Genomic DNA, 27,822 nt, shown 5'->3' with positions numbered 1-27,822 from the left:
GCTCCTGTGCATCCCAGCCTGGAGCATCACCTTCTCCTGCCCATCCCTAGCCTGGATCCACACCTGCTCCTGCCCATCCCCGTCTCTGGCCTCACCTGCTCCTGGGCATCCCTGTCTGGAGCCGCACTTGCTCCTGTTCATCCCAGTCTGGAACCTCACCTGCTCCTTGCGCATCCCAGTCTGAAGCCTCACCTGTTCCTGCGCATCCCAGTCTGGAGCCTCACCTCCTCCTGCGCATCCCGGCCTGGAGCATCACCTGCTCCTTGCGCATCCCAGTCTGGAGCCTCACGTGATCCTGCACATCCCAGCCTGGAGCCTCACCTGCTCCTGTGCATCCCAGCCTGGAGACTCACCTGCTCCTGCGCATCCCAGTCTGGAGCCTCACCTGCTCCTGCACATCCCGGCCTTGAGCCTCACATGACACAAATTACCTCTCAACTTGCTAAACCTCGTTGCCACCCACTGCCACTACCACCTAGAGCCAAGCCACCCATGATGGCCACACTTAGAGGTGTCACACTAACCATGGCTACACTCCTCCCGCTGCTCCATAATATCTCACCGCAGAACTGTACCAACACAACCCTGCCACTCTACCCAGACTCACTATCTCCAGTGGACTGGATAAACAGATTTGCCCAACCACCTACACCCTTCACACACTGTTCTACACCCCTCAGAAACACAAGACTAGGTTCTCGCCTTCTTCTACCCACTATCACCTTCCGGAACGCAGCCCCACCGACTATGATTAGAAACGCAAGACTTAGCCACCGCACTAATCTTGACGTAAAACTTGCCAGAATGCTCACCAACCAGTCTAAGAACCCCGCGCAGCCTACTGCACACACTGACCCCTCAACTAGCCATAATCCTATAATACCTCACACCCCTCCACACTCGAAAGTCAACCTTCCATCCACCTCCATCAAGGGTGCTCTTATCAATGCACGATCACTGGTAGCCCACCCCACTGATGTCGCCGACATTATCTCCGCCAACCACCTCGACTTTATCGCTATCACTGAGACGTGGCTCCACCTAGCAGCTGGCCCCACATTAGCTCTAGCCGTCCCAGATAACTACAACATTATCCGAGCTGACAGAAAAAATGGAATAGGAGGAGGGATAGCAATTATTGCTAAATCATTTCTAAACATCAGAGAAGTAACTAACATACCCTACCCTCAGCCGAACTTCTATCCATCAAACTCCCATTATCTAACACCCAAACCATCCTTCTCCACATTATATACAGACCTCCAGGTCCCCTCTCCACCTTTGAAGAGGATATCTCTCTCTTACTCACTCATTCTGGATCCTCACCTGCTCCTGTACGTCCCAGTCTGGAGACTCACCTGCTGCTGCACATCCCAGTCAGGAGCCTCACCTGCTCCAGCACATCCCTAGCCTGGATGCATACCTGTCCTGCCCATCCCCGTTTAGATTCTCACCTGCTCCTGGACACCCCAGTCTGGAGCCTCACGTGATCCTGCACATCCCAGCCTGGAGCCTCACCTGCTCCTGTGCATCCCAGTCTGGAGACTCACCTGCTCCTGCACATCCCAGTCTGGAGCCTCACCTGCTCCTGCACATCCCGGCCTTGAGCCTCACTTGACACAAACTACCTCTCAACTTGCTAAACCTCGTTGCCACCCACTGCCACTACCACCTAGAGCCAAGCCACCCATGATGGCCACACTTAGAGGTGCCACACTAACCATGGCTACACTCCTCCCGCTGCTCCATAATATCTCACCGCAGAACTGTACCAATACAACCCTGCCACTCTACCCAGACTCACTATCTCCAGTGGACTGGATAAACAGATTTGCCCGACCACCTACACCCTTCACACCCTGTTCTACACCCCTCAGAAACACAAGACTAGGTTCTCGCCTTCTTCTACCGACTATCACCTTCCAGAACGCAGCCCCACCGACTATGATTAGAAACGCAAGACTTAGCCACCGCACTAATCTTGACGTAAAACTTGCCAGAATGCTCACCAACCAGTCTAAGAACCCTGTGCAGCCTACTGCACACACTGACCCCTCACCTAGCCATAATCCTATAATACCTCACACCCCTCCACACTCGAAAGTCAACCTTCCATCCACCTCCATCAAGGGTGCTCTTATCAATGCACGATCACTGGTAGCCCACACCACTGATGTCGCCGACATTTTCTCCGCCAACCACCTCGACTTTATCGCTATCACTGAGACGTGGCTCCACCTAGCAGCTGGCCCCACATTAGCTCTAGCCGTCCCAGATAACTACAACATTATCCGAGCTGACAGAAAAAACGGAATAGGAGGAGGGATAGCAATTATTGCTAAATCCATCCTAAACATCAGAGAAGTAACTAACATACCCTACCCTCAGCCGAACTTCTATCCATCAAACTCCCATTATCTAACACCCAAACCATCCTTCTCCACATTATATACAGACCTCAAGGTCCCCTCTCCACCTTTGAAGAGGATATCTCTCTCTTACTCACTCATTCTGGATCCTCACCTGCTCCTGTACGTCCCAGTCTGGAGACTCACCTGCTGCTGCACATCCCAGTCAGGAGCCTCACCTGCTCCAGCACATCCCTAGCCTGGATGCATACCTGTCCTGCCCATCCCCGTTTAGATTCTCACCTGCTCCTGGACACCCCAGTCTGGAGCCTCACATGATCCTGCACATCCCAGCCTGGAGCCTCACCTGCTCCTGTGCATCCCAGCCTGGAGACTCACCTGCTCCTGCGCATCCCAGTCTGGATCCTCACCTGCTCCTGTACGTCCCAGTCTGGAGACTCACCTGCTGCTGCACATCCCAGTCAGGAGCCTCACCTGCTCCAGCACATCCCTAGCCTGGATGCATACCTGTCCTGCCCATCCCCGTTTAGATTCTCACCTGCTCCTGGACACCCCAGTCTGGAGCCTCACATGATCCTGCACATCCCAGCCTGGAGCCTCACCTGCTCCTGTGCATCCCAGCCTGGAGACTCACCTGCTCCTGCGCATCCCAGTCTGGATCCTCACCTGCTCCTGTACGTCCCAGTCTGGAGACTCACCTGCTGCTGCACATCCCAGTCAGGAGCCTCACCTGCTCCAGCACATCCCTAGCCTGGATGCATACATGTCCTGCCCATCCCCGTTTAGATTCTCACCTGTTCCTGAACACCCCAGTTTGGAGCCTCATCTGTTCCTGCACATCCCAGTTTGGAGCCTCACCTACTCCTGCACATCCCAGTCTGGAGCGGCACCTGCTCCTCAGCATCACAGTCTGGAGCCGCACCTGCTCCAGTGCATCCCAGTCTGGAGCCTCACCTGCTCCTTTCGCCTCCCAGTCTGGAGCCTCATGTGCTCCTGCACATCCCAGCTTGGAGCCTCACCTGCTCCTGTGCATCCCAGCCTGGAGACTCACCTGCTTCTGTGCTTCCCAGTCTGGAGCCTCACCTGCTCCTGCACATCCCGACCTTGAGCCTCAACTTGTCCTTGCACATCCCAGTCTGGAGCCTCACCTGCTCCTGCACATCCCAAGCCTGGATCCACACCTGCTCCTGCCCATCCCCATCTGGGGCCTCACCTGCTCCTGCACATCCCAGTCTGAAGCCTCACCTGCTCCTGCACATCTGAGTATGTAGCCTTGCCTGCTCCTGCACATCCCAGTCTGGAGTCTCTCCTGCCCATCCCAGTTTGGAGCCTCACCTGCTCCTGCACATCAAAGACTGGAACCCCACCTGCTCCTGCGCTTCCCAGCCTAGAGCCTCACCTGCTCCTATTCATCCTAATCTGGAGCCTCACCTGCTCCTGCACATCCCAGTCTGGAGCCGCACCTGTTCATGCAAATCCCTGGCCTGGATCCACACCTGCTCCTACCCATCCCCATCTGGATCCTCACCTGCTCCTGCACATCCCATTCTGGAGCTTCACCTGCTCCTGTACATCCCAGTCTGGAGACTCACCTGCTGCGGCACATCCCAGTCTGGAGCCTCACCTGCTCCGGCACATCCCTAGCCTGGATGCATACCTGTCGTGCCCATCCCCATCTGGATCCACACCTGCTCCTGCACATCCCAGTTGGGAGCCTCTCCTGTTCCTGCACAACCCAGTCTGAAGCCTCACCTGCTCCTGCACATCTCAGTCTGGAGCCGCACCTGCTCCTGCGCATCACAGACTGGAGCCTCACCTGCTCCTGCGCACCCCAGCCTGGAGCATCACCTGCTCCTGTGCATCCCAGCCTGGAGCATCACATTCTCCTGCCCATCCCTAGCCTGGATCCACACCTGCTCCTGCCCATCCCCGTCTTGGGCCTCACCTGCTCCTGGGCATCCCTTTCTGGAGCCGCACTTGCTCCTGTTCATCCCAGTCTGGAACCTCACCTGCTCCTGCGCATCCCAGTCTGAAGCCTCACCTGTTCCTGCGCATCCCAGTCTGAAGCCTCACCTGCTCCTTGCGCATCCCAGTCTGGAGTTTCACATGATCCTGCACATCCCACCCTGGAGCCTCACCTGCTCCTGTGCATCCCAGCCTGGAGACTCACCTGCTCCTGCGCATCCCAGTCTGGAGCTTCACGTGATCCTGCACATCCCAGCCTGTAGCCTCACCTGCTCCTGTGCATCCCAGCCTGGAGACTCACCTGCTCCTGCGCATCCCAGTCTGGAGCCTCACCTGCTCCTGCACATCCTAATCTGGAGCCACACCTGCTCCTGCACATCCCAGTCTGGAGCCGCACCTGTTCATGCAAATCCGTGGCCTGGATCCACACCTGCTCCTACCCATCCCCATCTGGATCCTCACCTGCTCCTGCACATCCCATTCTCGAGCTTCACCTGCTGCTGCACATCCCACTCTGGAGCCTCACCTGCTCCGGCACATCCCTAGCCTGGATGCATACCTGTCCTGCCCATCCCCATCTGGATCCTCACCTGCTCCTGCACATCCCAGTTGGGAGCCTCAGCTGTTCCTGCACAACCCAGTCTGGAGCCTCACGTGCTCCTGCACATCTCAGTCTGGAGCCGCACCTGCTCCGGCGCATCACAGTCTGGAGCCTCACCTGCTCCTGCGCACCCCAGCCTGGAGCCTCACCTGCTCCTGTGCATCCCAGCCTGGAGCATCACCTTCTCCTGCCCATCCCTAGCCTGGATCCACACCTGCTACTGCCCATCCCCGTCTCTGGCCTCACCTGCTCCTGGGCATCCCATCCGGGAGCCGCACTTGCTCCTGTTCATCCCAGTCCGGAACCTCACCTGCTCCTTGCGCATCCAAGTCTGAAGCCTCACCTGTTCCTGCGCATCCCAGTCTGGAGCCTCACCTCCTCCTGCGCATCCCGGCCTGGAGCATCACCTGCTCCTGGCGCATCCCAGTCTGGAGCCTCACGTGATCCTGCACATCCCAGCCTGGAGCCTCACCTGCTCCTGTGCATCCCAGCCTGGAGACTCACCTGCTGCTGCGCATCCCAGTCTGGAGCCTCACCTGCTCCTGCACATCCCGACCTTGAGCCTCACTTGACACAAACTACCTCTCAACTTGCTAAACCTCGTTGCCACCCACTGCCACTACCACCTAGAGCCAAGCCACCCATGATGGCCACACTTAGAGGTGCCACACTAACCATGGCTACACTCCTCCCGCTGCTCCATAATATCTCACCGCAGAACTGTACCAACACAACCCTGCCACTCTACCCAGACTCACTATCTCCAGTGGACTGGATAAACAGATTTGCCCGACCACCTACACCCTTCACACCCTGTTCTTCACCCCTCAGAAACACAAGACTAGGTTTCACCTTCTACCCACTATCACCTTCCTGAACGCAGCCCCACCGACTATGATTAGAAACGCAAGACTTAGCCACCGCACTAATCTTGACGTAAAACTTGCCAGAATGCTCACCAACCAGTCTAAGAACCCCGCGCAGCCTACTGCACACACTGACCCCTCACCTAACCATAATCCTATAATACCTCACACCCCTCCACACTCGAAAGTCAACCTTCCATCCACCTCCATCAAGGGTGCTCTTATCAATGCACGATCACTGGCAGCCCACACCACTGATGTCGCCGACATTATCTCCGCCAACCACCTCGACTTTATCGCTATCACTGAGACGTGGCTCCACCTAGCAGCTGGCACCACATTAGCTCTAGCCGTCCCGGATAACTACAACATTATCCGAGCTGACAGAAAAAACGGAATAGGAGGAGGGATAGCAATTATTGCTAAATCCATCCTAAACATCAGAGAAGTAACTAACATAACCCTACCCTCAGCCGAACTTCTTTCCATCAAACTCGCATTATCTAACACCCAAACCATCCTTCTCCACATTATATACAGACCTCCAGGTCCCCTCTCCACCTTTGAAGAGGATATCTCTCTCTTACTCACTACAAACATGAAACCCAAATCACAAATCATCATCATGGGTGATTTCATCTTGGGACTCAATGATCCCAATGACAATCACGCCACCCCTCTTAATGACACCATTACTCATTTAGGCCTCACCCAACACATTAATAAACCTACACACATAAAAGGAAGATACTTAGACTGGCTTGCAGATGCCAACTGCAACCTTTCAATGACTGATATCATTCCCTGTGCTTGGACTGACCATCCCCTTATCACCTTCTCTCTACCCAGATCCATACCCATAACCACACTACCCACTAGGATACCACAAATAATCTCCAGAAACAACCGCAACATCACCATAGAGAACCTTAGACCTCTCCTCTTGCCTATCAATAAAGTTAACCTTCCTACTCAGAATGACAATCCATCAGCCCTTGTAGACTTATACAACAACACTTTGGAACTAGCTCTCAACCAGATAGCTCCTCTTAAACAACAAAAAGCCAAACCCATTGCCCACTCCAACAAATGGTTCTCAGCAGAACTAAAGGCTCTCCGTAACATCAAAAGAACTGCAGAAACTAGTTGGAGAAAAGCCCCATCTCTCTCCACTAAAGATAAGTTCATCTCAGCAGCCTGCACCTACAAATCTGCCACCCTAAACGCTAAAAAAGAGATCTATAACACGAGAATACACAACGCCAAATCTGGTACTAAAGAATTATTCTCTATATTAAGGGAACTCGAATCACCACTGCCACCTACAGAGGACTGCCCTAAAGACAAGGCCTGGTGTAATCATATCCAGCTTGCCCTCGCCAACAAAACTGCCCTCATTCAAGCAAAGATAGAAGTCAAAAAGCTAACCTCGCCACCAAAGATAACCCCACCAGTAAAATAGACCATACCACCCCTAATTGCCCCTCCTTCCACTTCTCACCCGTCACAGAGGAGGAAGTAGTCAAGATAATCGCCAGCCTCAAACCATCCCATTGCAAATGTGACATATGTCCCGCCTCCGTCATCAAAGATGGAGCTAATGAGATAGCCCCTCTCATCACCTCATTGATCAACTCTTCCTTCAAAAACTCAGTGGTCCCTAACAACCTCAAAGAAGCGTGGGTCCTCCCCCTGCTCAAAAAACCTAACCTAGACCCCAAAATCCCCACGAATTACAGACCCATCACCACAGTCCCTTTTCTCCTCAAAATTTTGGACAGGGTAGCCTACCTCCAAATACAACAACATTTGGAAGACAACAACCTCCTAGGCTTGTGACAATCCGGCTTTAGACCAAGGCATGGGACCGAAACTGCCCTCTTGGATCTAAAAATCCAAATGGATGATGCCAAAGACAAGGGCAAATTGGCCATTTTGCTCTTGTTGGATCTCTCTGATGCCTTCGATCTGGTTGACCACCAGATCCTCACACAACACCTCTCATAGGCTGCTGCATTCTCACAGAATGCCACCAATTGGATCCAGTCATTTCTGTCTGACAGGTCGACTAGGGTCTTTGCCTCTTCCGCGGCTGCGGACCCCATCCCAATCCAATGTGGAGTTCCTCAAGGCTCCTGCATTTCTCCCACACTTTACAACATCTTCACTAAGCTCCTCTTTGACCGTCTTGACGATCTGGGTGTCAGCTACACTAATTATGCAGATGACACTCAGGTCCTCATCACTCTCACTGGCTGCTATGAAGAAGATGTTGCAAAGCGTAATGAAATCTATCTAGAAATCCAAGCCTGGATGGCCACACACAGTCTTTGCCTCAATGACGATAAAACAGAACTGCTTATCGTAGGCTCCCAGGCTCGCCTCAATAAATTGGACCACAGGTACCAATCTTTTACCATTGATGGCAAAATCATAAAAGTCTCCAAAGAGGTCAAAACACTAGATGTGTACCTCGACTCCACCTTGTCACTAAAATAACAAATAAACACCACCATTTCAACCACCACCTACACCAATAAATTGATCAATGCCTGCAGGCCTTTTCTCTCCCCCTCCAGCTGCCTCACCCTATCCAGAGCATTGATATTGTCTAAATTAGACTACTGTAACACACTCTACCTAGGCACTACCACAAAAAACCTGAACAGGCTCCAGATCCTTCAAAATAATGCATTAAGATGTGCCCTTAACCTCCCGCGCAAGGCTCACATATCTACGGCTAGCAAAGAAGCCCATTGGCTCCCTATCCGAGACAGAATTAAGCTAAGAACACTTGCCATCACTCATAAGTGCCTGTCACTCACTGCCCCACTCTACCTTTCAGACAAATTCTTCAGACACTGCTGTAATAGACCCACCAGAACTCCCTACCTGCACCAACTAAAGGTTCCCAACTAGAACCTAAAAACAGCAGGAGGATCCAGCTTCCCAGTTCTCGCAGCACAATGCCGGAACGCTCTCCCTCTTGCAATTAGATCGGCAGCTTCTTTCTGGCCATTCAGAGCCATGGTGAAATCATGGCTATCAGCCTAAACACCTAGTCTTTCTCCTACATGTACTGCCAGCCGCATCTCTCCTCAATGTAGAAATGTTTGCCCTTTCTAAACCGTAAACAGGAACACCCTGTAACTCGGTCCTCACTCTCCACTGTAATTATTTTGCACCGTGTATTCTGTACATTCTGTATTCTGTATGTAACTGTTCAGATTCTGAATTAATGTATATACCCTGCTTTATTGTTTTATTAATGTGTTCGTGTAACGATATGTAACTTTGCTGTTCACGTGATTATGCGCCCAGCTACCTGAGGGTTCGGACGCGCTTTATAAATAAACAAACTAAACTAAACTAAACCCTGCGTATCCAGGTCTGGAGCCTCACCTGCTCCTGCGCATCCCAGTCTGGAGCCTCACCTTGTCCTTGCACATACCAGTCTGGAGCCTCACCTGCTCCTGCACATCCCTAGCCTGGATCCACACCTGCTCCTGCCCATCCCAGTCTTGGGCCTCGCCTGCTCCTGCCCATCCCAATCTGGAGCCTCGCCTGCTCATGCATATCCCAGTCGGGAGCCTCACCTGCTCCTGCGAATCCCAGTCTGAAGCCTCACCTGCTCCTGCACATCTGAGTATGTAGCCTTGCCTGCTCCTGCACATCCCAGTCTGGAGCCTCTCTGGTCCATCCCAGTTTGGAGCCTCACCTGCTCCTGCACATCTAAGTTTGGAACCCCACCTGCTCCTGCGCTTCCCAGCCTGGAGCCTCACCTGCTCCTGCACATCCTAGTCTGGAGCCTCACCTGCTCCTGCACATCCCAGTCTGGAGCCACACCTGTTCCTGCAAATCCATGGCCTGGATCCACACCTGCTCCTACCCATCCCCATCTGGATCCTCACCTGCTCCTGCACATCCCATTCTGGAGCTTCACCTGCTCCTGTACAACCCAGTCTGGAGACTCACCTGCTGCTGCACATCCCTGTCTGGATCCTCACCTGCTTCTGCCCATCCTAGTTGGGAGCCTCACCTGTGCCAGCACAAGCCAGTATGGAGCCTCACCCGCTCCTGCACATCTAAGCCTGGAGCCGCACCTGCTCCTGCGCATCACAGTCTGGAGCCTCACCTACTCCTGCGCACCCCAGCCTGGAGCCTCACCTGCTCCTGTGAATCCCAGTCTGGAGCCTCACCTGCTCCTGCGCATCCCAGTCTGGAGCCTCACCTGCTCCTGCACATCCCTAGCCTGGATCCACAACTGCTCCTGCCCATCCCTAGCCTGGATCCACACCTGCTCCTGCCCATCCCCGTCTGGGGCTTCACCTGTTCCTAGGCATTCCAGTCTGGAGCCGCACTTGCTCCTGTTCATCACAGTCTGGAACCTCACCTGCTCCTTGCGCATCCCAGTCTGAAGCCTCACCTGTTCCTGCACATACCAGTCTGGAGACTCACCTGCTCCTGCGCATCCCAACCTGGAGCATCACCTGCTCCTGCGCATCCCAGTCTGGACCCTCACCTGCTCCTGCACATCCCGGCCTTGAGCCTCACCTGACCCTGCATATCCAGATCTGGGGGCTCACCTGCTCCTGCACATACCATTCTGAAGCCTCACCTGCTCCTGTACATCTCAGTCTGGAGACTCACCTGCTGCTGCAAATCACAGTCTGGAGACTCACCTGCTCCTGCACATCCCTAGCCTGGATCCATACCTGTCCTGCCCATCCACGTCCGGATCCTCACCTGCTCCTGCACATCCCAGTGTGGAGTCTCACCTGTTCCTGCACATCCCAGTCTGGAGCCTCACCTGCTCCTGTACATCCCAGTCTGGAGCCTCACCTGCTCCTGTGCATCCCAGTCTGTAGCTGCACCTGCTACTGTGCATCCCAGTCTGGAGCCTCGCCTGCTCCTGCACATCCCATTCTGGAGCCTCACCTGCTCCTGTACATCCCAGTCTGGACACTCACCTGCTTCTGCACATCCCATTCTGGAGCCTCACCTGTTCCACCACATCTGTAGCCTGGATCTATACCTGTCCTGCCCATCCCCGTCTGGGTCCTCACCTGCTCCTGCACATCCCAGTCTGGAGCCTTACCTGTTCCTGCACATCCCAGTCTGGAGCCTCACCTGCTCCTATACATCCCAGTCTGGAGCCGCACCTGCGCATCACAGTCTGGACCCGCACCTGCTCCTGTGCATACCAGTCTGGAGCTTCGCCTGCTCCTTGCGCATCCCAGCCTGGAGCCTCACCTGCTCCTGCGCATCCCAGCCTGGATCCTCACATGCTCCTGCGCATCCCAATCTGGAGACTCACCTTCTCCTTGCACATCCCAGTCTGGAGCCTCACCTGCTCCTTGCACATCCCAGTCTGGAGCCTCACCTGCTCCTTGCACATCCCAGTCTGGAGCCGCACCTGCTCCTGCGCATCCCAGTCTGGAGCCGCACCTGCTCCTGTGCATCCCAGTCTGGAGCCTCACCTGCTCCTTACGCATCCCAGTCTGGAGCCTCACCTGCTCCTGCGCATCCCATTCTGGAGGCTTACATGTTCCTGCGCATCCAAGCCTGGAGCCTCACCTGCTCCGGCACATCCCAGTCTGGACCCTCACCTGCTCCTGCACATCCCAGCCTTGAGCCTCACCTGCTCCTGCGTATCCAGGTCTGGAGCCTCGCCTGCTCCTGCACATCCCATTCTGGAGCCTCACCTGCTTCTGTACATCCCAGTCTGGAGACTCACCTGCTGCTGCACATCCCAGTCTGGAGCCTCACCTGCTCCGCCACATCCGTAGCCTGGATCTTACCTGTCCTGCCCATCCCAGTCTGGGTCCTCACCTGCTCCTGCACATCCCATTCTGGAGCCTTATCTGTTCCTGCACATCCCAGTCGGGAGCCTCACCTGCTCCTGCACATCCCAGTCTGGAGCCGCACCTGCTCCTGCACATCCCAGTCTGGACCCGCACCTGCTCCTGTGCATACCAGTCTGGAGCTTCACCTGCTCGTTGTGCATCCCAGCCTGGAGCCTCACCTGCTCCTGCGCATCCCAGCCGGGATCCACACCTGCTCCTGCGCATCCCAGTCTGGAGCCTCACTGTTAGGCAGAAACCTGTGCAGTTCCTTCTGGGACCACTGCTAAAGATTTAGGACTACAGGTGTTTGGCAGTAAACCCACTTGGTAGCAGTCTGTACCACACAGATTCACTTGGTAGCTGTGGCTGAGCAGTCAGACTTCCCTCAAGAATGGAACAAGTAGACACTGACCAGGGCTTGGTGTAAAAGAGATATAATTATTTATTTAAAACCACATCTAGAAAAACACACAGGCACTAATAGTAAGCAATTCAAAAACACGGCCACTAAAAGATATACACTCCCGTAAAAAGAATATTAGACAAGTCTTAAGTACAGCCCCACTTATTTTCAGACAGCGGTGAGCGCTTAACGTAGATGGCATTCTAATAGTTCATTTTTAAAAAGGGAGAGAAAAGCAGAGAACAAATTGAAACAGAGCCCAACACTTTTACAAGAACATAGCAAGGGAGGAAGGCAAAGTAAAACCGTGAATTTAGAGTTAGTAGGCCGGATCCGCTTTAAGAGGATCCAAACGAAATGTGTCCAAGGTCACACGGTTGCAGTGCACAAAAAGTATTGTAATGGTTCAAAAAGAAGTTGGATCAAAGAAAAGGGACCAGTTAGAGGGTCAAGGCGGTCAGCCCAGTCCAGAAGGTTAAGGAGTTATTATTACCTTGTTGCAATCTTTAGAAAGGGAGGCCTGGCGGACACGGTACCTTGAAGTGGTGAGAACGCTCCAGCGGGGGCAGTTGTTCCTGGCAGCGGTTGCAAGTCGGTGCTTCGTCCGGAGAAAGAGAGGATCTCGTCGGGGAGGAAGACAGGGGCCCGTTGCACTGCCAGGGAAGAAACCAGCCGCAGAGTTTCTCAGGTACAAGGAGCGGTCCGTTGATTCGCAGTTCAGTGGTGAGTGGCTATCCGGCCGCCGGGGTGCTTGGCACGGGCAGTTCGACCACAAACCGGACTGGGGTGCGAAGAAAGAAAGGTAAACTGGTTGTGCCCACCAGTCAGGGGAAGAAGCCTCTCCAGCCGGGAAGTGGTGAGTCGGTTCCGCAGGGCTCCACCGTGGTGTCGTCGTGGTAGGTCGGCTCAGCTTCTCCCTCGTCGGATTCTCAGGTCCTGTGGCGACTTCTGAAGTTCCAGTCCCCAAAGCCCTGCTTTTATGCAGAAAACCCCCATTCACTCAGCCTAGCTGTCACTCAAACATGCTAAGTGGTGAGCCGGCCGGCTCACCACTTGGGCCAATCACACAAGAGTGCGACTTGAGTTACCATGGTAACTCAGTCCAGGGTGCCTAAACCCCCTCCCGCACCCCCTGTGGTACCCAGACAGAGTGGCACCACTTTTGGAGGCTTCTGTGGAGAAGCCCGCCAAAAAGTGGAACGAAGGGCTCGACTTGGGTTGGAGTCACAGAAAAGAACACAAACGCCATTTTAGAATCGAGTCTTGGCAAAAAATACCAACCGGAGAATTAATATTAATTAAATAAACCGGCGGTATGTTCGAGGCTATGAGAATTAAATAATGAAAGCTGGTAGCCTCGAACAATGGGAAAATCCCATAGGAAAATATTTGCGGTCGAATATAAAAAGTATATTCCACTGCCACCAGCCAAAACTCGATCAGGGGGGACGAGACGTGCCCCCTCGACTAACAGACCCCGGGGCAATCGAATTGCCCCGACCAGTACGTCCACAATATGATGGTTTGTACTGGTTTCTGTTAATAATTTGGGACTAGGAAAGCCAATGGTGACTTTACATGCCCTGGGAGACAGTAGTCAGTCCCAGGGTATGGAGTCTATGGTGGGGTGTCACTATGACGCCCCTGTGTGACTGCACGGAGGGTGCTGTGTAACACACATAGGAAAGACACATGAGACCCTATGGAGTAAAGGACCCCATAGCCCATAAAACACATTACCAATCAAAAGGAATACCACTAATCATGTCCAAGAGTGGGAGAAAAAGAGTCTCACTCTTGGCAGGAGGAAAAAAACAAACTCCAGAAATCCAGCAAAGCTGCTGGGTGACTCACTAGGCTAGGAAATTCAGCCTAAAGAGAGGTTTCTCCCTAACACTCGCCCCCCCCCAGACTAAGGGACAGGAGGATTTAATCCACTCCTGGATGAACCTCATACCTCTAGTCGATGACATACATCCTAGAAAGTCTATCAGCATTTTGATGGTGACACCCTGACCTGTGCTCAATGGTGAAATCAAACCCTTGAAGGCAGATTGACCATCTCAATAGTTTTGGATTTTCCCCTTTCATTTGCATTAACCAGCTCAAGGGTTGGTGGTCAGTCTGAATGACAAAAGTAGAACCATACAAGTATGGCCTAAATTTCTTCAGTACCCACACAATAGCAAAGCATTATCTTTCGATTGTTGCCCACCTTGTCTCAGGATCCTTCAGCTTACGGCTGATGAAGCAAATGGGGTGCTCCCTAGCTTTCCCATCCAGTTGACTGAGGACTGCACCTATTCCTACATTTGAAGCATCAGTTTGCACAACGAAAGTTTGGTGATAGTCAGGAGCTCTGAGTACTGGGGCTTGGCAAAGAGCCTTTTTCAGGGTTTCGAAGGCCTGATTGCATTCCTCATTCCATCTAACCTTTTTAGGGAATTTTGGAGAGGAGATGACATTCAGTGGAGAAAATATGGACCCATAGTTCTCAATGAAATTCCTGTAATACCATAGTAAGACCTAAGAAGGCTCTCACCTGGGTTTGAGTAGTAGGTGTTGTCCAATTTTGCACAGCTTCAATCTTACTGGGCAAAGGCCTTATTTCTCCACCTCCTACCTCATGTCCAAGGTAGACCACTTTACTCTGTCCAATCTGGCATTTACTTGCCTTTATGGTCAGATTGGCCTTTCCAAGAGCTTGCAAAACATATCTCAGGTGGTCCACATGTTCCTCCCAGGAATTGCTGAACACTGCTATGTCATCCAAGTATGCCATGCAGAAGTCCTCCATCCCATTCAGAACCTGGTTTACCATCCTTTGAAACGTAGCAGGTGCATTTTTCAATCCAAAAGGCATAACCTTAAACTGGTATAAGCCAACTGGGGTAGAAAATGCAGTTTTCTCCTTGGCATGGTCTGTCAGGGCTATTTGCCAATAGCCTGACGTCAAGTCAAATGTGCTGAGGAACTTGGCTGCACCAAGTCTATCCACCAACTTATCTGTCCTTGGCAAAGGGTGGGCATCAGTCTTAGTGACTGCATTAAGAGCTCTGTAATCCACACAGAATCTAAGTTCTTTAGATCCTGCCTTTGGTACTAACACAACTGGACTAGACCATGGACTAGTAGAGGGCTCTATTACCCCGAGATCAAGCATCTTGTTGACCTCACCTTTGATGTGGGTTCTTACATTCTCTGACATTCGATATCCTCTGCTTTTGACTGGCAGACAGTCACCAGTGAGTATGTCATGCTGTCCCCAAGGGGTCAAGCCTGGTGAAAGTGAGAACAGAGAGGCAAACTGATTCAACATAGATTTGCACTCTTCCTGTTGCTCAGGTGTCAGATTTGAAGCGAGATTTACTCCTTCAATTTTTTCGTCTAAAGGTAAGCCTCTGAGGAGATCAGGAAGAGCTTCACTCTCTTCTTCTTCCTCTGATGATGCTAGAAGCAAAGCTCCTACATCTGGTCTGGAGAGATACGCTTTTAGTCTGTTGGTGTGGAAGACTGTTGGAGCCTCCTTGGGGTTGCCCAAGTCCACAAGATAGTTGACCTCTCCAAGTTTACCCACAACTTTGAAGGGTCCCATCCATTTGTCCTGCAAGGCCCTCTGCCTTGTGGGAATCATAACGAGAACTAGCTGGTCTTGAGTAAACTCAACCATGTTAGCCTTTTGGTCATGCCAGTGCTTGACCAATGCTTTTCCAGCTTTCAAGTTATCACTTGCTTCTGCCATCATTTGTGACATTCTCCTTCGGAGACCTATCACATAGTCAGTTACTCTGACTGGCTTGAGGGAAGGAGCACTCTCCAGCCCCTCCTTGATCAGGGCCAATGGACCTCTGACCGGATAACCATCGAGAAGTTTAAAGGGAGAATAACCTACTCCCTCCTGAGGGACTTCTCTATAAGCAAAGAGAAGGCAGGGCAGTAGAAGGTCCCGCTTTCTTTTAAGCGGGTCCTCTAAAGCACCTATCATGCTCTTCATGGTTCTGTTGAACCTTTCAACCATCCCATTTGTCTGAGGTATGCGGTTGAGAACTTGTAAGTAACTCTGCAGGTTTTCCACATGGCTTTCATGTAGTGGGACATAAAATTTGACCCCCTGTCAGAGATTACTTCCTTAGGAAACCCAACCCTGGTAAAAATACCAAGGAGGGCCTTAGCCACAGCCGGAGCTGTAACAGTCCTCATAGGAATTGCCTCAGGGTATCTAGTAGCATGGTCTACTACAACAAGTATAAACCTGTTGCCTGAGGAAGTTGGAGGATCAAGGGGACCAACAATGTCAATCCCTACTCTCTCAAATGGGACTCCCACAACTGGGAGAGGCACTAAAGGTGCCACATTCTTGGAGCCAACCTTACCAGAGGTCTGGCAGGTGTGGCAGCTCCTGCAGTATTTAGCTACCTTGGCCCCCATCTTTGGCCAATAAAAGTAGAGAGAGAGCCTTTCCTTAGTCTTCTTGAAACTCAAGTGACCGGCCAAAGGAATCTCATGGGCTAACTGCAAGAACTGAGGTCTGTTCTCTTGGGGTACTACAAGTCGTTTGTTGTCCCCAGGTGCAGACTCGGTTGGTTCACTGTAGAAGAGGCCATCTTCCCAGTGTAACCTATATTTCCCAGGCTCTTGCCCTTCAGCTTGAGCATCCGCCTGGTGGCGAAGACCTTCCAGAGTTGGACATTCTCTCTGTCCCCTACTGAAGTCTGCCCTGTTGGGTCCACCTTCTGCCAGTAAAGACTGCAGCTCAGGATGGTTAACAGGATCCAGATCTCCAATGAGTTCCTGGCCTTCTACTAGCTCTTCTTCAGAGTCTAGTTCAACCACACAGGGTTGTACCTCCCTCTCAGCCTCAGCTGGAGGGGGAGTTACTGGTGTAACTTTGGACAACCTAGGGGATGTCCTTGTTGGCTGCACTGGAGTGCTGGCTGTGAGGTTCTTTTTAGAAGTTTTAGGTTTCCCTTTTTCTTCTATTTTCTTAGAGACAGCAGCTGACATCTCCAGTGGAGCAGGAGTGATCTCTTTCTTCATCATCTCCTGGGGAGTACCTCTCATGGTTCTCTCCCTTGCAGGTCTGGTGAGCTCCTGTAACCTTTTACTAGGATGTCTGTGGGTGTGTGACACTACTCCAAGAGTTTTCAAGTCATTACCCAGCAGAACCCTTCCTGGCACCTCACTTTGTATACTGACGGGTATCTTCACAGTCATGTCATTACACTGGATGAGAACTGGTAATTGGGTAAGCATCCGCACAGGCCCTCCAGCTAGCTTGGTGAGGCGTTTGGGTGCCTTAGCAACATCCTCAGCCTGAAAAAACGATTTGTCCACCACAGTTATGCTGGCCCCAGTGTCCCTAATGGCAGGAGTCTCCTGGCCATTCACCTGGACACTGTCCTTATAATACTCTTTAGTATTATCTGGGATAGAATTATAGACATCTAAGTTCTGTTGTTCCCACAGACCCAGAGACACTAAAGAAACACTAGCTGAGACTCCAATGGGTTCATCAGCCAGTAATAGAAAGTTTCCACTTGCCATTTGGACTTCCTCCTCTGGAGCTAGGCTAAGGAGACAAGCTGGACCCCTGAAGGTATACCCTTACACCTGGGATCTCCTTTCACATGGTCAGTAGAGCCACAAACAAAGCATTTACCGAATGCTTTCTGGAATGGTGGCTTGTTCTGACCTCCTTCTGGTTTGGCACCAGGAGGTACACTAGCCTGATTTGGTTTCCCTGGTGGCTTACCCTTTTGGTTCTGTTTGGGGCCCTCTTTGGAATTGGAATTATTAGAATTCTCTTTGGAGTCCTTCTTTGGCTGTTTTCCCTCATCCTTTTTCTGAGTAGCCCCAGAATCCTTGTGAGTGGCCCTGTTGGCAACCCACAGGTCAGCAGCCTTAGCTAACTTCCTGGAATCTAATTCCTTTGAATCAGCCAAGTGCTGTCTGAGCTCAGGAGAGCAGGCATCATAAATTGACTCCAACATTACAAGATTCTTCATTCCTTCATAAGTGTTAACTCTGTAACCCTTAATCCATCCCTCTAAGTTTTTCAAACTTTCACTCACCCAGGTAGCCCAAGGGGAACCATCATGCTTTTTGAGGGTCCTAAACCTCTTAAGGTACTGGGAAGGGGTCTTCCCAAATCTAGCTATCAAAGCTAGTTTCACACATTCATAATCCTTCTTATCCACCTCCCCCAACTCCATTACCACATCAGTTGCAACAGGGGGAAGCCTAGAGAACAACCAGGGAAGTAACTCATTCCCTGTGATGTCCTGGAGCCCATGATTATACTCAAAACATTTTTAACCAATCCAACACATCCAATCTAGGTTCATACATACCCACTAATTCTTTAGGCATCCGGGGCCTTTTGGGACTGGAACTCCTAGAAGAATCAGAGGAGAGAGAAGCATTTTCTACAGACAACTTTTTCATTTCTAATTCATGGTTAAGCTCTATTTCTATGAGTCTAAACTCAGCTTGCTTCTGCTCAGCCTGGGCATTCATTCTTCTGAACTCTAGCTCTTGGTTTCTTTCAGATTGAGCTAAAAAACGTTTGTACTCTAATTCAAGCTTCATTTTTTCAAGTTCAAAATAAGCAGGGTTACATGTGGGACCTGGTATAGGCCCAGTAGGTACAGTAGGTAAGGCAGACAGAGGCTCAGAGTGGATAACTTTATTAGGTTCACTTTCCTCTTCTGACTCATTCTCAAGACTTTGATTCAGATCAATACCATCACTGTTTTCTACATTTGCTGGGGGGGGGGGTATATTCTTCTGTACCACCCAGACTTTGGTTTCTAACAATCTTTCTATAAGTTCCATTTTCCTGCCCTTCTCAGAGAGATTCTTATGTCTACACAATACCTTTAAGCAATCAGCAGTTTTGGCAGACAATGATTCTAGGGTATAACACTCCATAGCAGATATAGTTAGAAAAATCAGCTTTTTAGTGCTAAACTCTGTGGTGTTCAACAAGCACTCTAAAGTGTATACTCAATACAAATCCCACCGCTGTACACCAGTGTTAGGCAGAAACCTGTGCAGTTCCCTCTGGGACCACTGCAAAAGATTTAGGACTACAGGTGTTTGGCAGTAAACCCACTTGGTAGCAGTCTGTACCACACAGATTCACTTGGTAGCTGTGGCTGAGCAATCAGACTTCCCTCAAGAAGAGTTAGGCAGTATGCAGAGTATTCACAATAGGTCAAGAGCACACAATAGAACAAGTAGACACTGACCAGGGCTTGGTGTAAAAGAGATATAATTATTTATTTAAAACCACATCTAGAAAAACACACAGGCACTAATAGTAAGCAATTCAAAAACACGGTCACTAAAAGATATACACTCCCTTAAAAAGAATATTAGACAAGTCTTAAGTAAAGCCCCACTTATTTTCAGACAGTGGTGAGCGCTTAACGTAGATGGCACTTTAATAGTTCGTTTTTAAAAAGGGAGAGAAAAACAGAGAACAAATTGAAACAGATCCCAACACTTTTACAAGAACATAGCAAGGGAGGAAGGCAAAGTAAAACCGTGAATTCAGAGTTAGTAGGCCAGATCCGCTTTAAGAGGATCCAAACGAAATGTGTCCAAGGTCACACGGTTGCAGTGCACAAAAAGTCTTGTAATGGTTCAAAAAGAAGTTGGATCAAAGAAAAGGGACCAGTTAGAGGGTCAAGGCGGCCAGCACAGTCCAGAAGGTTAAGGAGTTATTATTACCTTGTTGCAAACTTTAGAAAGGGAGGCCTGGAGGACACAGTACCTTGAAGTGGTGAGAACGCTCCAGCTGGGGCAGTTGTTCCTGGCAGCGGGTGCAAGTCGGTGCTTCATCCGGAGGAAGAGAGGATCTCGTCGGGGAGGAAGACAGGGGCCCGTTGCACTGCCAGGGAAGAAACCAGCTGCGGAGTTTCTCAGGTACAAGGAGCGGTCCGTTGATTCGCGGTTCAGTGGTGAGTGACTATCCGGCCGCCGAGGTGCTTGGCACGGGCAGTTCGACCACAAACCGGGCTGGGGTGCGAAGAAAGAAAGGTAAACTGGTTGTGCCCACCAGTCAGGGGAAGAAGCCTCTCCAGCCGGGAGATCTTCTCTGTCGTCGGGAAGTCGTGAGTCGGTTCCGCAGGGCTCCACCGGTGGTGTTGTCGTGGTAGGTCGGCTCAGCTTCTCCCTCGTCGGATTCTCAGGTCCTGTGGCGACTTCTGAAGTTCCAGTCCCCAAAGCCCTGCTTTTATGCAGAAAACCCCCATTCACTCAGCCTAGCTGTCACTCAAACATGCTAAGTGGTGAGCCGGCCGGCTCACCACTTGGGCCAATCACACAAGAGTGCGACTTGAGTTACCACGGTAACTCAGTCCAGGGTGCCTAAACCCCCTCCCACATCCCCTGTGGTACCCAGACAGAGTGGCACCACTTTTGGAGGCTTCTGTGGAGAAGCCCGCCAAAAAGTGGAACAAAGGGCTCGACTTGGGTTGGAGTCACTGAAGAGAACACAAACGCCATTTTAGAATCGAGTCTTGGCAAAAAATACCAACCGGAGAATTAATATTAATTAAATAAACCGGCGGAATGTTCGAGGCTATGAAAATTAAATAATGAAAGCTGGTAGCCTCGAACAATGGGAAAATCCCATAGGAAAATATTTGCGGTCGAATATAAAAACTAGTTTCCACTGCCACCAGCCAAAACTCGATCAGGGGGGACGGAGACGTGCCCCCTCGACTAACAGACCCCGGGGCAATCGAATTGCCCCGACCAGTACGTCCACAATATGATGGTTTGTACTGGTTTCTGTTAATAATTTGGGACTAGTAAAGCCAATGGTGACTTTACATGCCCTGGGAGACAGTAGTCAGTCCCAGGGTATGGAGTCTATGGTGGGGTGTCACTACGATGCCCCTGTGTTACTGCACGGAGGGTGCTGTGTAACACACATAGGAAAAACACATGAGACCCTATGGAGTAAAGGACCCCATAGCCCATAAAACACATTACCAATCAAAAGGAATACCATTAATCATGTCCAAGAGTGGGAGAAAAAGAGTCTCACTCTTGGAGGAGGAAAAAAACAAACTCCAGAAATCCAGCAAAGCTGCTGGGGGACTCACTAGGTTAGGAAATTCAGCCTAAAGAGAGAATTCTCCCTAACACTCACCTTCTCCTTGCTCATCCCAGTCTGGGGCCTCACCTGCTCCTGCACATTGCAGTCTGGAGCCGCACCTGCTCCTGTGCATCCCAGTCTGGAGACTCCCCTGCTCCTTACGCATCCCAGTCTGGAGCCTCACCTGCTCCTGCACATCCCAGTCTGCACCCTCACCTGCTCCTGCACTTCCCAGCCTTGAGCCTCACCTGCTCCTGCGTATCCAGGTCTGGAGCCTCACCTGCTCCTGCGCATCCCAGCCTTGAGCCTCACCTGCTCCTGCGTATCCAGGTCTGGAGCCTCACCTGCTCCTGCGCATCCCAGTCTGGAACCTCACCTGCTCCTGCGCATCCCAGTCTGGACCATCACCTGCTCCTGAGTATCCCAGTATGGATCCTCACCTGCTCCTGCACATCCCCATCTGGATCCTCACCTGCTCCTTGTGCATCTCAGTCTGGATCCTAACCTGCCCCTGCCCATCCCCGTCTGGGGCCTCACCTGCTCCTGCCCATCACAGTCTGGAGCCTCACCTGCTCCTGCGCATCCCATTCTGGGACCTCACCTGCCCCTTGCGCATCCCAGTCTGGATCCTCACCTGCTCCTGCACATCCCAATCTGGAGCCTCACCTGCTCCTACGCATCCCAGTCTGGAGCCTCACCTGCTCCTGCGCATTCCAGTCTGGAGCCTCACCTGCTTCTGCACATCCTAGTCTGGAGCCTCACCTGCTCCTTGCGCATCCCAGTCTGGATCCTCACCTGCTCCTGTGCATCCCAGTCTGGATCCTCACCTGCTCCTGCACATGCCAGTCTGCATTCTATCTGCCCCGGCACATCCCTTGCCCGGCCACCTGTCTATGATCATAACTAGCTTGGAAGCACTGTCATCCCCTTTCTCTCACCAACTCACCTCATATCTTTCTTGTTTTCCATGCAGTGTTTAATGCCTTGGTCAACTCCGTTCCTTGCGCATCCCAGTCTGGATCCTCACCTGCTCCTGCGCATCCCAGTATGGAGCCTCACCTATTCATGCGCATCCCAGTCTCGAGTCTCACCTGCTCCTTGCACATCCCAGTCTGGATCCTCACCTGCTCCTGCGCATCCCAGTCTGGCACCTCACCTGCTCCTGCGCATCCCAGTCTGGAGCCTCACCTGCTCCTGCGCATCCCAGTCTGGAGCCTCCCCTGCTCCTTGCGCTTCCCAGTCTGGATCCTCACCTGTTCCTGCGCATCCCAGTGTGGAGCCTCACCTGCTCCTGCGCATCCCAGTCTGGAGCCTCACCTGCTCCTGCGCATCCCAGTCTGGAGCCTCACCTGCTCCTTGCGCATCCCAGTCTGGATCCTCACCTGCTCCTGCACATCCCAGTCTGGAGCCTCACCTGCTCCTTGCAAATCCCAGTCTGGATCCTCACCTGCTCCTGCGCATCCCATTCTGGAGCCTCACCTGCTCCTGCACAACCCCCTCTGGGGCCTCACCTGCTCCTGCGCATCCCAGTGTGGAGCCGCAACTGCTCCTGTGCATCCCAGTCTGGAGCCTCACCTGCTCCTTATGCATCCCAGTCTGGAGCCTCACCTGCTCCTGCGCATCCCAGTCTGGAAGCTTACATGCTCCTGCGCATCCCAGCCTGGAGCCTCACCTGCTCCTGCACATCCCAGCCTTGAGCCTCACCTGCTCCTTCGTATCCAGATCTGGAGCCTCGCCTGCTCCTGCACATCCCATTCTGGAGCCTCACCTGCTCCTGTACATCCCAGTCTGGAGACTCACCTGCTGCTGCCCATCCCAGTCTGGAGCCTCACCTGCTCCACCACACCTGTAGCCCAGATCTTACCTGTCCTGCCCATCCCCGTCTGGGTCCTCACCTGCTCCTGCACATCCCAGTCTGGAGCCTTACCTGTTCCTGCATATCCCAGTCTAGAGCCTCACCTGCTCCTGCACATCCCAGTATGGAGCCGCACCTGCTCCTGCGCATCACAGTCTGGACCCGCACCTACTCATGTGCATACCAGTCTGGAGCTTCACCTGCTCCTTGCACATCCCAGCCTGGAGCCTCACCTGCTCCTGCGCATCCCAGCCTGGATCCTCACCTGCTCCTGTGCATCCCAGTCTGGAGCCTCACCTTCTCCTTGCACATCCCAGTCTGCAGCCTCACCTGCTCCTGCACATCCCTAGCCTGGATCCACACCTGCTCCTGCCCAACCCCGTCTGGGGCCTCACCTGCTCCTGCGCATTGCAGTCTGGAGCCGCACCTGCTCCTGTGCATCCCAGTCTGGAGCCTCACCTGCTCCTTACGCATCCCGGTCTGGAGCCTCGCCTGCTCCTGTGCATCCCAGTCTGGAGCCTCACCTGCTCCTGCGCATCCCAGCCTGGAGCCTCACCTGCACATCCCAGTCTGGACCCTCACCTGCTCCTGCACATCCCAGCCTTGAGCCTCACCTGCTCCTGCGTATCCAGGTCTGGAGCCTCACCTGCTCCTGCGCATCCCAGTCGGGAGCCTCACCTGCTCCTGCGCATCCCAGTCTGGAGCCTCACCTCCTCCTTGCACATCCCAGTCTGGAGGCTCACCTGCTCCTGCACATCCCAGCCTGGATCCTCAGCTGCTCCTGCGCATCCCCATCTGGAACCTCACCTGCTCCTGCGCATCCCAGTCTGGACCATCACCTGCTCCTGCGTATCCCAGTATGGATCCTCACCTGCTCCTGCGCATCCCCATCTGGATCCTCACCTGCTCTTTGCACATCCCAGTCTGGATCCTCACCTGCTCCTGCGCATTCCGGCCTGGATCCTCACCTGCTCCTTGCGCATCCCAGTCTGGATCCTAACCTGCCCCTGCCCATCCCCGTCTGGGGCCTCACCTGCTCCTGCCCATCCCAGTCTGGAGCCTCACCTGCTCCTGCGCATCCCAGTCTGGAGCATCACCTGCTCCTGCGCATCCCATTCTGGAGCCTCACCTGCTCCTGCACATCCCAGTCTGGAGCCTCACCTGCTCCTGCGCATCCCAGTCTGGATCCTCACCTGCTCCTTGCGCGTCCCAGTCTGGATCCTCACTTGCTCCTTGCGCATCCCAGTCTGGATTCTACCTGCCCCGGCACATCCCTCCCCCGACCACCTGTCTATGATCATAACTAGCTTGGAAGCACTATCATCCCCTTTCTCTCACCAACTCACCTCATATCCTTCTTGTTTTCCATGCAGTGTTTAATGCCTTGGTCAACTTTGGAGCCGTGTTCACCTACTCCACCATCCTGTCGCTGGGCGTCCTCCTCGGCGTGGCAGCAAGCGCTGGTAAGCAGAATAACCAATTGTCCAGGTGGGCCAGCGACCTTGCCTCGATCCGGGGTGGAGGCACATTGACTGGCCTCGTAGGTGCTCTCATACAGCCCCCCCCACAGCGCATGCCCCTTCTCCACTTTCCATTCCAGTGCCTGTCATTGGAACAAAAGGCCTTACCACTTGCGCACCCCGCTCTTGGGGCCTTTCACTGCCTGCCTGTCTACTCATCCAATGTCAGCACATGGCACTGTGGGCTGGCATACTGCCCCTCTTGTCTGATCTCTACAGCTTTCAATGTGAGGTCAACACCTGCCCCTCTTCTCATCCAATCCCATTCCCTTCCCTTCCACTGTGTGCTGAAAACATGTCTATCTCTGTGATCATTTATACTAGTATAACCCTCCTTTATTTCTTCCAAGTCACAGAGAACCCAGCATCCCAAAAGGGGCGGATATGAAAGTAGAACTTTTAATATTTGTGTTGATCGTACAATCTCATTTTAGATCTTTTCCTTTAGATCCTCCTGGATCCCTGTCTTTTCATTGGTGGTCTGAGCTTTGGTGGTCTTCTTTGCTCTGCATTGTTTTCCTTTCTTTTTTTGGGGCTGGTGTTCTACAAAATCGGAATTTGACGACAGAGAGCCGTAACGTGTTGACAAACGCGAAGGCGGCTCCGTGCTGCCAAGTTTTCGTCATTTGCACGGCGAAGTCCAAAAGTGCAGGGAAAAAGGTGGCGTACACTTGTACACCGCCTCCTGCCCTGCACTTTTGGACTCTGCCATGCAAAGTGAGTAAACGCTTGCTTGCATGCCAGGCAGTGTTTACTTTTAACTGTGAGCGCTGCAGCTTGCTTGCATGGCATGCAGCGCTGAGGCTCACATTTACAATTAAACCCTGCCCGATATGCTAACATATCGGACAGGGTTTAACTGTAATGGTACACGCTGCTTGCTATGAGAGCATGGTATCAGCGTGTACAATGGATCCATGAGGTGTCCACTTGCTTTATGCTGGTGGATAAAGCAGGCAGACTTCATGGGATCTCCAACATTTGTGCCAGCATGAAAATCCATTCTAGCGCAAATACTGGAGCATTTGTATGGCGGAGAGGAAGAGAGGTGGCAGAAACGCAAGGTGCGTTCCACCCCTCCTCTCCGCCATACAAATGAGTGAAAATGGGGCATAACGTTAATGAAAGGAGTAAATGCCTTACGCAAGGATTTTACTCCTGGTATGGTAATGTTTATTTATAAAGCGCCTATACAGAGGCAAGTGTTTCAAAGCGCTCAAGGAGGGTGGAAACACAGGGAAAAAAAGCAACAGTCGCTCAGAGCCCTTGAGTTTCTGAAGCGATAACGGTCTGCACAGGCAGAGTAAGTGAATATGATACATTTAACAGTTTACATACAGCAAATAGACCTGACAGCGATTCTGCAGTTTTTTTTAAGTGCACATTTAAGGGGTAAAAACAAGGGAGAACAGACAAACGATCATCGGGCAGAGCTTCACAGATCACGGAAGTGCAGGCCGGGCAAGGGAGGGGCAGGGGTCCAAGTGCACCCAGTCGGTAGAGACTGGGGAAGTGCAGAGAGAGAAGCTCTCTAGTATTTATTGCAAGTGCAGTGAGGGGGTGGGGTGCAGGGCCCTGAGGCATTGATGTTACAGCTCTGATGAACATGAGCCCATTTGTATTTTATTGAAGGGGTGATGATCCGTCCCTAGCACCCTGCTTTTCCTTTTACCACTCCCCTTCTCTCTTTTCCTATATGTTTTTTATTGCTTTCATATGAATCTCAATGAATGTGGGCAGTAAAAAAGACCACTGAGAAAGTTGAACTGATGAAAAGTCATGTCACCTGTCCAACCTCCTCTCACAATCACCAGTGATGCCTGGATTCCATGGAGAGGAAGGAGAGGAAGTGATGAACACGTCAGGTTTGATGGAAGGAGGTGGCAGACCCGACGAACACTCCCAGAGCGCAACTTAACTGAGCATCAGATGAAACAATGAATTCACACCTAACTAGAAGTCACTCACAGAAGGCTCCCACTGCCTGACTCTGTCCCTACTACTAATCCTAATTCTACTACTAACCTCGTTCTTAGTGGAGGGGTCGGACTCTAGGAGCTATGGTCTTGGGTTGCAGCATATATCCTGGATCTTGAAGCAGGGAGACAGCTCTTCAGCATCCTCACTATCTACGTTCATGTGCTAGCCAGGGTGTGACTGGTCTATGGCACTTCCTCCCAAAGACAGAAGAGGTGCAGAGTTGCGCAGTGGCACTTCCGTTCCTGTGCACCATTGGGTGACGCAGTTACTGCACGGTCCCCTAGCCCACCTTGAATAAGGTTGCCACCCTGTTCTGTGCAGATGATGTTGAGGTGCCATTGCTTGTCCCTGCCTCCTGACAGCAATGGGATCCTGGAGGTGCCTCTGTGGTTTGGTTGAGTAAATGGTTCTCCTTAGCAATGTTAGGGAACCCATGTGTAACTAACGGATTCCTAACAAGGGCCTTCTCTCTGCTCATACATTCCCAATGCCTGTCTCTGTCAAGCGAAAGCCTATCTCTCACCTCACTTAATTCCATGAACTTCTCTTTAGAAGTTATTTCCTCTCCACATCCAATTTCATAGCCTGTCTCTTCGAGATCCGGTCTTCCCCATTTCTCATCCAATTCCAACAACCGTCACTAGAAGGTTAAAACCAGCCCATCTGATCCTAGCGCTCTGCTCTTCACAGTGAGGTGACGACGTCCACCTCTCTTTCCATCCATTCACAAAGGTCTCACTGGGAAGGGAAGGCCTGCCCCTTCCTTCATCCAATCCTAACAGCTGTCACTGTTAAGGGCTGCCTCCTCCTTCATCCAAATTACTGGATGAAGCAAGTTTGCTTTAGTACCACAGTATGCTCTAATGCTTGAAGAGTTTTTTATTCACAAAATTGTATATAGAGTGATGTCCTTCCTCACAGCTGTCTACTCACGCAATCCTCTTTTGAATGTACAACACACATTTCTGCCTTGGCATCACAAAGCAAAAGGAACACAGATGTAATTCCCCACCTTACTGGATGTAATCGTTGAACCTCTTCAGGGCACAGCACACCCTCTTCTTCTCTCGGTTAATCTTGTAGCCAGTGTCCTTGGTAACTTCCTTCCTTTCAATTTGCTAAACAACAGCCCTTCTCGTGGGGAAGGTCATTGCCACACTGTGGGCGGGGAGCTGGGGTTGCAGGGTTCTGCTGCTTCTTCTGTCAACAGGTGCTCCTTGTTCCTTGGGTTTTTGGGATTTATCTCCACACTGAGCACACTTCTTTGAGTTTGACCGACTTCAGGGCCGACTCCATCTTGGAGGCTCT

General features: G+C 52.0%; 1 pseudogene; it reads left to right on the top strand.

The window, feature by feature from the left end:
• Positions 1–27,822, top strand: part of LOC138567031 (solute carrier family 35 member F3-like) — a 326,350-nt pseudogene that overhangs the window by 265,873 nt on the left and 32,655 nt on the right.

This window comes from Ambystoma mexicanum, chromosome 2p (assembly GCF_040938575.1).
Source record: "Ambystoma mexicanum isolate Mex_15411 chromosome 2p, UKY_AmexF1_1, whole genome shotgun sequence".
In the NCBI taxonomy this organism is placed as follows: Eukaryota; Metazoa; Chordata; class Amphibia; order Caudata; family Ambystomatidae; genus Ambystoma; species Ambystoma mexicanum.
The sequence above is the reverse complement of the archived record's forward strand: the minus strand, read 5'-3'. Positions and strand labels throughout refer to the sequence as shown.